General features: G+C 35.0%; 1 long non-coding RNA gene across 1 annotated transcript; it reads right to left on the reverse strand.

Moving 5' to 3' along the window:
- Nucleotides 1-8,709: 8,709 nt before the first annotated feature.
- LOC106068679 (uncharacterized) lies at nucleotides 8,710-11,244 on the reverse strand. Its single transcript, XR_001217937.2, has 4 exons — nucleotides 11,096-11,244; nucleotides 10,127-10,226; nucleotides 9,402-9,437; nucleotides 8,710-8,904 (listed from the first exon to the last, which is right to left on the reverse strand). It is a non-coding gene; the product is annotated as an uncharacterized LOC106068679 (long non-coding RNA).
- Between the last annotated feature and the right edge of the window lie 346 nt (nucleotides 11,245-11,590).

Raw genomic sequence — 11,590 nt, forward strand, 5'->3', positions numbered from 1 at the left:
TTAAGACACCTTTACTGGCCACCATATGTCACGGCCTAGATATTGGTATAGGCCTGGACGGTCTTGAATTAGTATGCCTTTGTGTTTTGTAGATACCTCTTCTGGTACTACTATAATGTTCTTTGTCTTCTTAACTAAATACTTTCACACACGCACTAGATTTGCAGGTGCGTAAGAACACTAACGTACTGGACTCTCCGACCTCAACATTTAGAATTATTATTAGACTCAAGTTCAGCAGACATGGTTTTTATTACATAAAATAATTCACAAAAGATATTGGCCGACTTCAGCCATCACAAATTATATATCCAGTTTCTCACTTAATTAATCCAATGAAATAAATAATGCGCACAAATCAATGTTATTTTTATACTTATACTTCACATTCGAGGAGATTACAACGCTCCTCTCTCTACAAGAGTCCAACATCAACTGAGGTGTTCACCCCGTGGTCAGTTACTTGACCAAGCAAAATCTCGTGCTAACTGCACGGAATAGTCAAATGACTACTAGTCAACAAATGTTACAGGGGTTCCAAAACTGGTATTTGACAGTAACCTCTCTTGAATACGCTCTTGGAATTAGGTGACTGTAGTTTGCTTTAGATTTTATATCGAAAAGAGAAGTTTTATCGTCAAAATCATCTATTAGGGGTTTTAAACTAAAAAATCTCTGGAGTTTTTGTTTTTTTTTAATTTAAAACCCAATTAAGCTACAGTCATAGAATTTGATAACTGTAGTTTGCTTTAGAATAATATTGAAGACAGAGGTTTCCCACCTCCAAATGCTCTCTGAGGGGATTTTAAACTCAAAACCATCTGAAGGGGTTTTAAACTTTAAAAAAAAGCCATCTGTAGGAGAATGGTTTAAATTCAAAACACCCCAATTGGCTTGGCTACACAAAATAATATTAGTGTGTAATTTGCTTTTTTTTTATATTGAAGAGGTATTTTTAGCTTCAAACCCCTCTGAAGGGGAGTTTAAACTCAAAACTGAGTCAAAACCATTTTAGCTACTCTCATAACATTTTGACTGCGTAATAAGCTTTTTTTATCTTGAAGAGGTATTTTTAAGCTTTAAAACCTACTGAAGAGGTTGGGGGGGGGGTTAAACTCAAAATCCCAACATTTTGAGTGTGTAATTTGCTTTTTTTATATTGAAGAGGGGGTTTATCGTAAATTTTGGAGAGGGGTTTAAAATCAAAATCTTCCTTAACTGTGCTTTTGGAATTTGGGGATTGTCGTTTGCATTTTTTTGGGATTTTGTCTTATCGAAGAGGGGGATTTAACTGCTAAAACCCCTTGTAGGGGGTTTTAAACTCAAACCCCCTGGTAAGGGGTTTTAAACTAAAAAAAAGACCTCGGCTGTACTGGGGCAAGTGATGGTTTAGAATTAAAATCTCACCTAAAATAAACAAAAGCAAAGCAAAAAATCCGTCACTATATATATATATAGGCCTATGGGCGTAGCATGGAAGTTTTGCTTTGATTTTGTTTGTTTTAGGTGGGATTCTAATACTAAACCATCTAACCCAGCGCAAGGCGAGGTGGAATTTGAGCATAAAAAATAATAATAATTTTTAAATCCATATGAAAATGTATCTTACAATTGTGCATTACATCAAACAAACAAGATAAGTATAGAAAACCAAAATTTACATTTACCTTAGACTCATAATTTACATGTGAAAAGTTTATATCTGATCGTTAAATTTTATTTAGCGATGTAACTGCCAGGGAGACAAAATAGTTTTCTGTTTATTTTTGTCTTTGGCTATCTGTGTCTTGTAAATCTTTTGGGATGGTAAAATCACATTATTCTGGCGGTGTTTTTTTAATTTCTAGAACTTTTATAGCTTTCTTATGGATGTTTTTATCAAACAGCTGCCCGAATGGGGTTTTGCTTTTTGCCAACAGCTTTTAGCTTTCTCTGGAGTTTATTTTTAGTGTTCAGATTGCCATACCAGGGAGTGATATTAAAACTCATACTGAAGATGTGAGAGTGATAAAACATCGCCAAGGCCTTTTCTCTAAAAATTTAATGTTAAGTTTATTTTTACAAAGCTTTATATAAACTCAACGTGTCTGGGTGGTAAAAGTTTTGATAACGTTATTTCTCCCAAAACCAATTATCTCCTCTTTATTTTGAAGTCATGGACCAAGCTGATGGGAATTACCCATCTATAAGATGACACCCATTTTCAGATCAAGTTGAAACTTTGCACTATTATTTATTGCCTGAAGAGAATACATGAATCAATAAAACAAAATTAACCAATTAGTCAAGTATTTTGTTTGCTACACACAAGGGAAATTAATTTTTCATTATTCAGAGATTAGGCTAAATATGATGCTTGTGAGACTTATGTGAGCCTGGAATGTTCGACCCACACTGAACAAGTTCTTTATGCTAAGTTGCCTTGATGGCGCTTTTCTTCTTCCTGCGCTTTTCTCTTGTTTTCTGTAGTTTTTTTAAAGCCCATTTTTCACAGCGTGACGCCATGTTGCTCTATCATGGGCTTCTGTCTCCCAGGTGGCAGGGTCATTTCTGAAGGCTTTCAAAACACTTCTAGGGTGACTTATATATCATTTCCTTTTCTTTAATTTACCTTATAGGAGTCTTCTAGGGATGTAGGAGTCTTTCATTCTTAGGTCGATACTTAAAGCAATTATTTGATGTAGCTAACAAAACATAAATATGAATCATTTTTAAAATACCCAAATAAGTCGATTAATTCTTGGTAATTAATTATTTTGTTTGATATCAAATAAGGGAAATAATTAATACATTATTGATAGATATAATTTTAAGGGCGGAGTTCTTCCCCTTTAGATTATCTTAAAAACGATTTCTTAGATTATGCTTTTTTTTTTATTGTATTCTTTGTCTTAATTAATTATACTAATATAGACATTAAACGAAAGAATTAAATGTTTACGTGTGTAACTGTAAGCAGGTGCGGATTTAATAGAAAGCAGACGGTGCTACAGCCTCGGGAACTCCATAAATAAAAGGCCTACACAAAAGAGAAATATATCTGAGTTATAAATTTTAAGCATTCTTTTTCATTTTTTAACGCTAACACATTAAATCTTAGCTCGGGTAGCAACAATGTTATGATTGAAGTGTCTGCTTGTTGTAGCCAGCTCGGAATATGTAGGCCCGGTACAGCCAGGATTTATTGCATCGCTTATACCAAGAGCTATACCCTTCACAAACTTAATTAAAACTATTTTTTCAACTTATAAAATTCATATTATTTTTTTTTTAAAGGTAAGTTGGATTAAATTTACAAATACTCTTTTTCTTTTTAAAAAAATATAGCTTGCTTCTAGATATAGGTAATTTTTATTCATTAATGTTTCTTTATCTAAGCTTTTGAAAAGTGTTTTTAAAACAAATCTTGCCCCACAGAATTAAAATCCGACCCTGTGTGTAATAACCAAAAAAAAAAAAAAAAACAACAAAAGAAACGAAATGTAAAAGCACGATATCTTTATAGTTTTATTTACACATGCACACTCCATTGGTCTTTAATGAGACTTTACAAATGTTATATGTAAAACTTTCAATTTTCTAAGGCTGCATTCCTCTTTTGGATGGTCGAGTGAGGAACTAGAATATATTTTAAGAGGTCTTTGGAAATAAATAATCGCTTTTTCAAAATGACATCAGCCGAGCGTTTTCCATGGCAGCTATTTATAGCGCAGTTACACCGATCGAGAAGAATTCGTGGGTGTTTACTGTTGCAAGATGGACAACTGTCGCAGGGGTGAGATACAATCACACTGTGTATCATGGCAAGAAGCAGTACAAGTCTAAAGAGAGAAACTGAAAAAAAAAATATATATATATCAAAACCTTGCGTAAAAAATCGTGAAAAGGCCCTAAACTAACCGAAATAAGGAACGCTTTTGAGGCCCTTTACAAATCCACATATTATAAGTAAATACAATATATTTCTTGGGGGGCTGTAAGCTATAGGCCTAACTTGTGTTGCATATAGGTAAATCCGAATTTGATCAAAATACATTTATCGTCAATGTTTTTGTCTTAAGATGTGTCCTAATTAACCGTGTTTATATTCTTCAATGATCTTGACTTGACTTGATCGTACAACGTTGTGGACTAAACATTAATAACGAGTATCGCTTCCTAAGTAAGACTTCGATACGTGAAATCGACAAAACGATGAAGGTAACTATTATACTTGTTACAACATTGCCATGCACACCGCTATCCGATATAGTGCAGAAGGTGCGCACTATTCGAGACTAGACTGTGAAGGATGTTGACATTAGTAAGAAGGAAACGAAGTTCCGCACAAGTATAGAGAAATTATGGCGAGGATGTACTCCCCTTCCATCTCCCCCCCCCAACCCTAGCTACGCCTCTGTTGTGGCAAAAAAATAAATAATAAAATCAAAATGAAATTCTCAATGTTAACACTTGGAAACAATTTGACAACTAATTATGTCAGATAATGCTATATTTAACTATCACATTATTGTGAATCGACATTTGTGGGTCATTCAAATCTGAATGGCAGTGGTGACCAAACTTTCACAAGTGTCACCCCCCCCCCTGCCCTGACTTCACATTTTCCAACTTTTTTTTGTATACAGTAGTGAAACATGTTCGGCCATTTGGCAGAAAAAAAAACAACCCTAAACATCGTCCAGGTCTGTGGCTTAAGACGAATCCTTAAAAAGGAGGCAAGATACAATAATAATACAAGATACAATAATAATACAAGATACAATAACCAACGAGGATGTCCCGCTAAGAGAAGTGTAGTGGACGCTTTAGCTGGCTCGAATCCTAGTGAAGACTGGGATTTTTAATTTCGGGATCTGTGGGCTCCTCAGTATCCGCCCTTCTCTAATGGGTATTTGACCTAAGGCCACCAAAAGAGATGACCTTTATGTCACACCACCATTAGATACTGTGACGTATTGGTTGAGAAATATTGAGAAACACTGAATAAAACAAATACTGGTGCAGCACGAGAAAAACAAGAGTTAACAATTGATTTATGGGATATTTGGTCACATGATTAGGGCAGACCCCCACATGATCAAGAAGTGAGTCGACGCCACGTACATCACAGAAGACAGACGTGTTAGGTCTGTAGAATAATGTGTGTACTTGATATTTATTTTGGACGACAAATCATTTGTGCAAACTTAGTTTCATGTGAAATATTGCAAGTTGTTTTATGGCTGGAATCGCCAGTGAACTGTTATTGAATTGTATTGGAAATAAATATATATTGTCTGCTGAATATAGACTTGCTCAATTTGTGATTATTATTAACTGTTGTGCTCTAGCAGTAGTCATAAGAGATAAGAAGAAATGTACGAACTCAAGTAATATCAAGACATCCTTAAGTATACTAATAATACACAATCAAGGCAACACAAGAATATTGACACTTGACATCATCTTCCCTGTAGATCAGAGGTTCTCAATTTTTTAAGCTCGGCGACCCCCTTTTTACAATCCCCACTCTGCGGCGACCCCCACCCATACAGCAATAGAAGAATAGACAAAAACAATCCATATTTTCGATGGTCTTAGGCGACCCCTGGCAAATCGTCAATCGACCCCTAAGGGGGTCGCGACCCACAGGCTAAGAACCCCTGCAGTATAAATTTAAAGGTCTGAACTGGGAACTTTAATCAAATTGCAGACAGGTTGTCCACTATTAATATGACGATGTATGGGAGAACGACATGAAGCTCGCCGAAGAACTCGAGATACTAACAGTTAGGAGATAAAAGCACTGATTTATCTGCATGGAGAGCAAGTATATAGGATGAGTTCTAGATTGCAGATGGGCTGAGTGGTAAAACTTCTTGGCTTTCGAACCTGGGGTCCTGGGTTCGAATCTCGGTGAAGACTGGAATTTTGAATCTGGGGATTTTTAGGGCAGCCCTGACTCAACCCGACTTAAGTTGGGTAAAGTAAAGGCGGTTGGTCGTTATGCTGGCCACATAACACCCTGCTATTTAACTTTTGCCCAAAGAAAATCATCTGCCCCAAAGATCGTAAAGGTCTGAAAGGGGAGACTTTACTTATTTTTAATACTTTTTTTCTAGATTGCAGATGGCGTACACATCAGAAGTAGAAGTATGAAATGCTGCAGTGTCTTGTGGTTATGGTACATACAATCCTCGTTGTTTATTATATTATGTAAAAAAATCATACTCACCCATTTCAGTGTTATGACGGCAGATATTCACGTAGAGATTTTGGTGTCAGACAGATCGTTTGTCGCAACCTCCAGCAGTTAGGACCCTCAATCAGAGAAGTGTGGTGAGACGTTACTCGGGGGACATCATTTATATAGGGCAGTGCAAGAGGAAGCCCGTTGAATGAATGACATAATTATCAATGGACACTATATTTATAGACATAGGCACAGTCAGGGATGCTTTCACGTGATTTTATCTGACAAGAGAAACAATAACAATGCTTGTTGATATTTTGTGTGCGTGATGGTAAACATAAAAATCGGTGTGTGTGTGTGTGTGTGAATGGAGAGATAACTCAGAACACGAGCGTCGTTAGAGAAACGCGATCCGCCAATGAAGACAAGAATCGAAGGAGTGACCTTATAAAGAACATCTTTAAAACTGATGAGCCTGGGTTGGGGGTTATACTTTGAATTGTTTAATTATTGAATGCAATTACTGAATTATTACTGAGTATTACTGTGTGTCTATGTATTACAATTAATATTATTACAACTGGATGTGTATGGTGTGACTGTCGGGCTGAACATAAGTCTAAAATATTACAAAATTAATTTTAATTCATTTTAAAGAGTCAGACAAGGCAGTGCAAAAGTTCCTCTGTAATTGTCTTAAGAGTTGAGTCAAAAACTATATTGTTACATTTACTTTAAACACACAGTAATAGCGAGAAGATTTAAATAAAAAATAAATAGCAAGGTTACAAAGACAGTTTGTGTGGAAACACAAACTTAAAATCGGCCCCCGGAGTGGTCCGCCCAGGCAAGTAAAAAGGCAGGTTTCAATATTTTCAGAAAGCAAATGGCAGAGAAGAATGGAAAAAAAAAGGTTGACGGATCTTGTGTGGTGCCCCAACGTTCCAGCAGACCAAGAGACAGGTGAAAGAGAAAGTGAAGGAGAAGTGGAAAGTCAAACCTGGCCTAACTGATGTTAAATACTGATTATCTAATTGATCTAATAGTTCTGTAAAAGGTCAATCTCTTTTTTAAAGCCTGAAAAGAAATATTTTAAAATGCCGTAAAAAACTCCCCTTCCTTTACTTTAGTGTGTTAAAGTTGTACTGCGATTATGCAGTTCACACAATAATATGAAAAACTACTTAATAATTTTCGTTTTAAATTATGTTCCGCTTATATGCACACTACATAGATTTTTTTTTTTTTTTAAATAAAAGTAAACTTTTTTTCTTGTAAATAAAGTACAGTGGAACCTCGAGATACGAGCTGCTCAACATACGAGTAATTCGAGATAAGAGCAGCTTCGAGAGTGAAATTTCTGTTCGTTTTACGAGCGGCAATTCGAGTCACGAGTCGAGCTTAATAGCTAAAACCTCTATCGACGATGATCGTGCGAAATCGGATCTTTCCGTTCTCCCTCGGAATCATACTTGCTAGCACGGGAAAATGGGGAGAAGTTGCCTCAGCCACTACATGGACAAATACAGCAGAGTGTAGGTACACCATGATCTCGACCAATAGCAGAGATCATAGCGCTTAACAAAGGTTCTTCTCGATCAATAACAAAGCCTCTTGATCAATAATGTACAAGTTATTTCCATTACTCGATATTAAACAAAATAATTAAATACTAATAATTAATTGAATAATTGGGTATTCAACAGTGTTTAAAGTATCAACTTAATCGGAGAATGAGTGAGGAAGAAATATCATTAACAATTATTTAAGGGCGCTAAATCCAACAAATGTAGCCATATCTGTGAATGCTGAAGGATTAGTTTCCCTTACTGGTAATAAATATAATAATGAATTACTAGTAGATAATTGCCTAATTGGGTACGTTTTCTTGTATTGATTCATGTCTTGACTATGACAATGCATAATTGTGCAAAGTTTCATCTTGATCCGAGAATGGGTGTGGGAGAAATAAACGTGTACACACTTTTTACCAGACAGACAGACAAAGTGAGTAGATAAAAGCTTTGTAAAAAAAAAAATAATAATCGCAAATATTTAGTGTTATTGGTCTAGGTCTATAACAAATTTAATTAGATTAATTATTTAAAATCCTTGACCCATAGTAATTGATACAACTACACTTCGTTTTGTTTCAAGCACTCGTTATGTTCTAAATAAAATTAAACTACTGATACGTTGATTTGTTTAACGTTGTCTCTAGCAGCATGTCATTACGACCCATGTCTACTGGCCTTTCAACGTGCTAGAATCGTATGGGACAAATAGAGAGAGTGGAACGATATTGTCCAGCGACCCCTTTTTACAATCCACCACTCTGCCGCGACCCCCCCCCCCAAACACACACATACAGCAATAGAAGAGTAGACAGTAACAATCAATATTTTCTATGGTCTTTGGCGATCCCTGGCAAATCGTCAATCGACCCCCCAAGGGGATCGTGATCCACAGGTTTAGAACCCCTGATATAGTGGATTAGCTACACATTCATGTAAATTAAAAACAGAATCAATAACTGGATGTACACATTTTATTATATCTAGACATAACATTTGGTGATCTCATCATATCTGGCCTGAACAAGGTTTGTGTTTTTGAACAGGTGGAGACGTTCAACATTATTGATACGGGAAAAAAAAAAAGAAAAAGAATCTGTATTCTGCATTTGAGAGATCTCTGCAAGTTGTTCTAGTCTATTTAGCGAAAAACCTCTAGGTAGAAATAATATTCAAGTAAGTTTTAGCAATTAGTACAATGATAAGATAACATTTATTAACAAAGTATATTTTACTATTTAGGATTTCACCTTTTTTAAGGAAAAAAAAACTACCTAAATGATGAAATATTTTTATTTATAACAAGACTACACATACATACTATAATACACAGATCATTCTCTACACAATTAATCTTAAAATCATTTCTAGACTTAAAAAATCAGGATTAGTAGATCTTGTCCAATCTAGAGCCTAACGGTAATAAAGTACATTATGCTGTTTGCTTTCGGATCGCTTCTAAATGTGATACTACCGTATACGTAATAAATAAATATGCATCTTTAAGCTGTCAGAAAATAGCTGTTGCCATAATAATTCATACATGTGCATTTTTTTCAAATTAGTATTACATTTCTATCTAGATCTAGATCTAACCTCTATTTAGTCTAATTTAGATTGTCGTCAAGTTTATAATGAACAAGTTGACCTACACTTTCAAAACTTTCTTCACCTTCAATAAGGTCAGTCTGTTAGAAAAGAAACAAAAATATTGTAATTTTCAACACCTAAATTATTACTTAAATTTTCATTAATTATATTTGTTAATTAATAAATAGTACATAGCTGTACCTATTGGACGCCCAATGTGACTATTGAGAAAGAGACCCTTGCCTTATGTTCACTAAAAAAATACGTGAGTTGGGGCTAGTGAATTTCTTTATTGGGAAAGAAATTCGACACACCACAGTAATCAACCGCATATTATAATGCCTTTCCTTAGTAAAGGTGGGTGATCGTTGTGCTGGCCACATGACACCCTCATTAACCATGGATAATAAAAAGAGATGAACTTTACATCATCTTCCCTAGAGATTGCAACGTCAGAGATGAAAAATTTACCTTTTTAAAAAAAATTGATTTCTAAGCTATTTAAGTTTCTGAATCAAGATATATGAAAAACCAACCCAGAAACAAGAGTATTGTATTCAGTGGCGTAGCTAGGAATCTGCCATCATTTTGGGGCCCGGGGGGGAGGGGGGCTTTACCTCTTTGGGGACTCCCAAATTTTGCGTAATATTTAATATTTAATGTAAACAAAAATTTCGAACACTCATTTGGGGCCCCACTCAAACAGGGGAGCGCTGGGATTTTCAAATTCTCCCCCTCCTCCCACCCAAGCTACGCCACTGAAATGGTATTATTTCATTATACTTACATCTTGTCTACGTAACAAATCACGTATAATGACTCTGTGAGATGTGACCGTAGCAAGGAACATCGCCAGGCAGACCATACAAACCAACAGCTTCATTATTCTGTTAATAGATACATACACTTTTCTTTAAAAGTAGACAGTCTATAAAACACGTGTACATAGGTAGATTGTTGGATTACCAACAAGGAAGACATCATTAAAAACAGAACAATAAACAGTACAGAACGTTGAACCTCTCTAGGTAACATAATTTGCATGTACCTGTAGGCTTGTGAGTTTAAAAAAAACATTTGAATAAAAGTCAATGCTTCCATTATACAGCTTAACATAAAAATTTTAAAAAATATTAGCCCAAATCGGGTTTCGAACTTGTACTTCAGCACGCCAGCTCGGGGTCTAAATTCGTTAGCCACTGAGCTAAATCTACGATGTGTCTATATAAAACTATTTATTGGTACTTTCATTGTACAAACGTACAGAACTAGTTCCACCTACACTTCTGATTTAGAACGTATAAAATCTACTATAGATCTAGATCTACTCCTAGATCTGTAATTAGATGCAGGCCTAAGTTAGGTTAGATTTACATAAAAATATCATCAAATCTTTGATAAGCGATCAATGAACTGAAAGCAACATTAAACTTAATAAACAACTCGGTTATCGACACACTTAGACCAACTACGCTATATTTTATAGCCAAATTTAAATTTATTTATTTTATTTTATTTATTTTGAAAAATTATAACGGTCAAACCAGAGTTTCTCAGTGTGCTTAACGAGCTAGTAATTATTTTCCCTACGATATACACCAGCTGTTACATTTTTAGGAAAATCGTTAGAGCCGTTTTTGAGATCAGTTGTCCAGGTTCCTCCCTCCATCCTCTCGCCATGAATTTGTCACTGGAATAGAGGTATTGTAAAAAAACATGAAAGACAAATTTTAAAAAATATCGGATAAGTTCTTACAACGATTGTAAAGACATTTTTGGTTCTTCTTTAGCCTATTTATCTTTCAACAAGTTTGAATGCAGCCTGGCAGTTTTTCGTTTACTTTATATAGACTATATTAACTTGCACAGCATCATACAGCCTCATTTGTATTGTACATTCTGATAATAAATATATCGGAGTATTCATTAATAAAGATATCCCTTATAATTTTATGACATAACAAAATAACGTCAAATCTAGGTCATGTAAGGGGAAAGAATTATTAAGCGTATGATAATAAACTGTTACCAATTATTCTGTATGTATAATTATTCACTGCGTTACAAACAATAAATTACATTATTTAAACATCGGTAATACATGCCAACAGATCATTCATTTTATAACCACTGCAACTTGTATCTGTCTATAAAGAACGACAACCTTATGCCAATGTTGGTAGAAAAATAAAAGATCGTCTGCTGCAATAAAACAATTGTAAGCGCATTGCTTAGTGTTAATGGCTACAAG

Source organism: Biomphalaria glabrata, chromosome 14 (assembly GCF_947242115.1).
Source record: "Biomphalaria glabrata chromosome 14, xgBioGlab47.1, whole genome shotgun sequence".
Lineage (NCBI taxonomy): Eukaryota > Metazoa > Mollusca > Gastropoda > Planorbidae > Biomphalaria > Biomphalaria glabrata.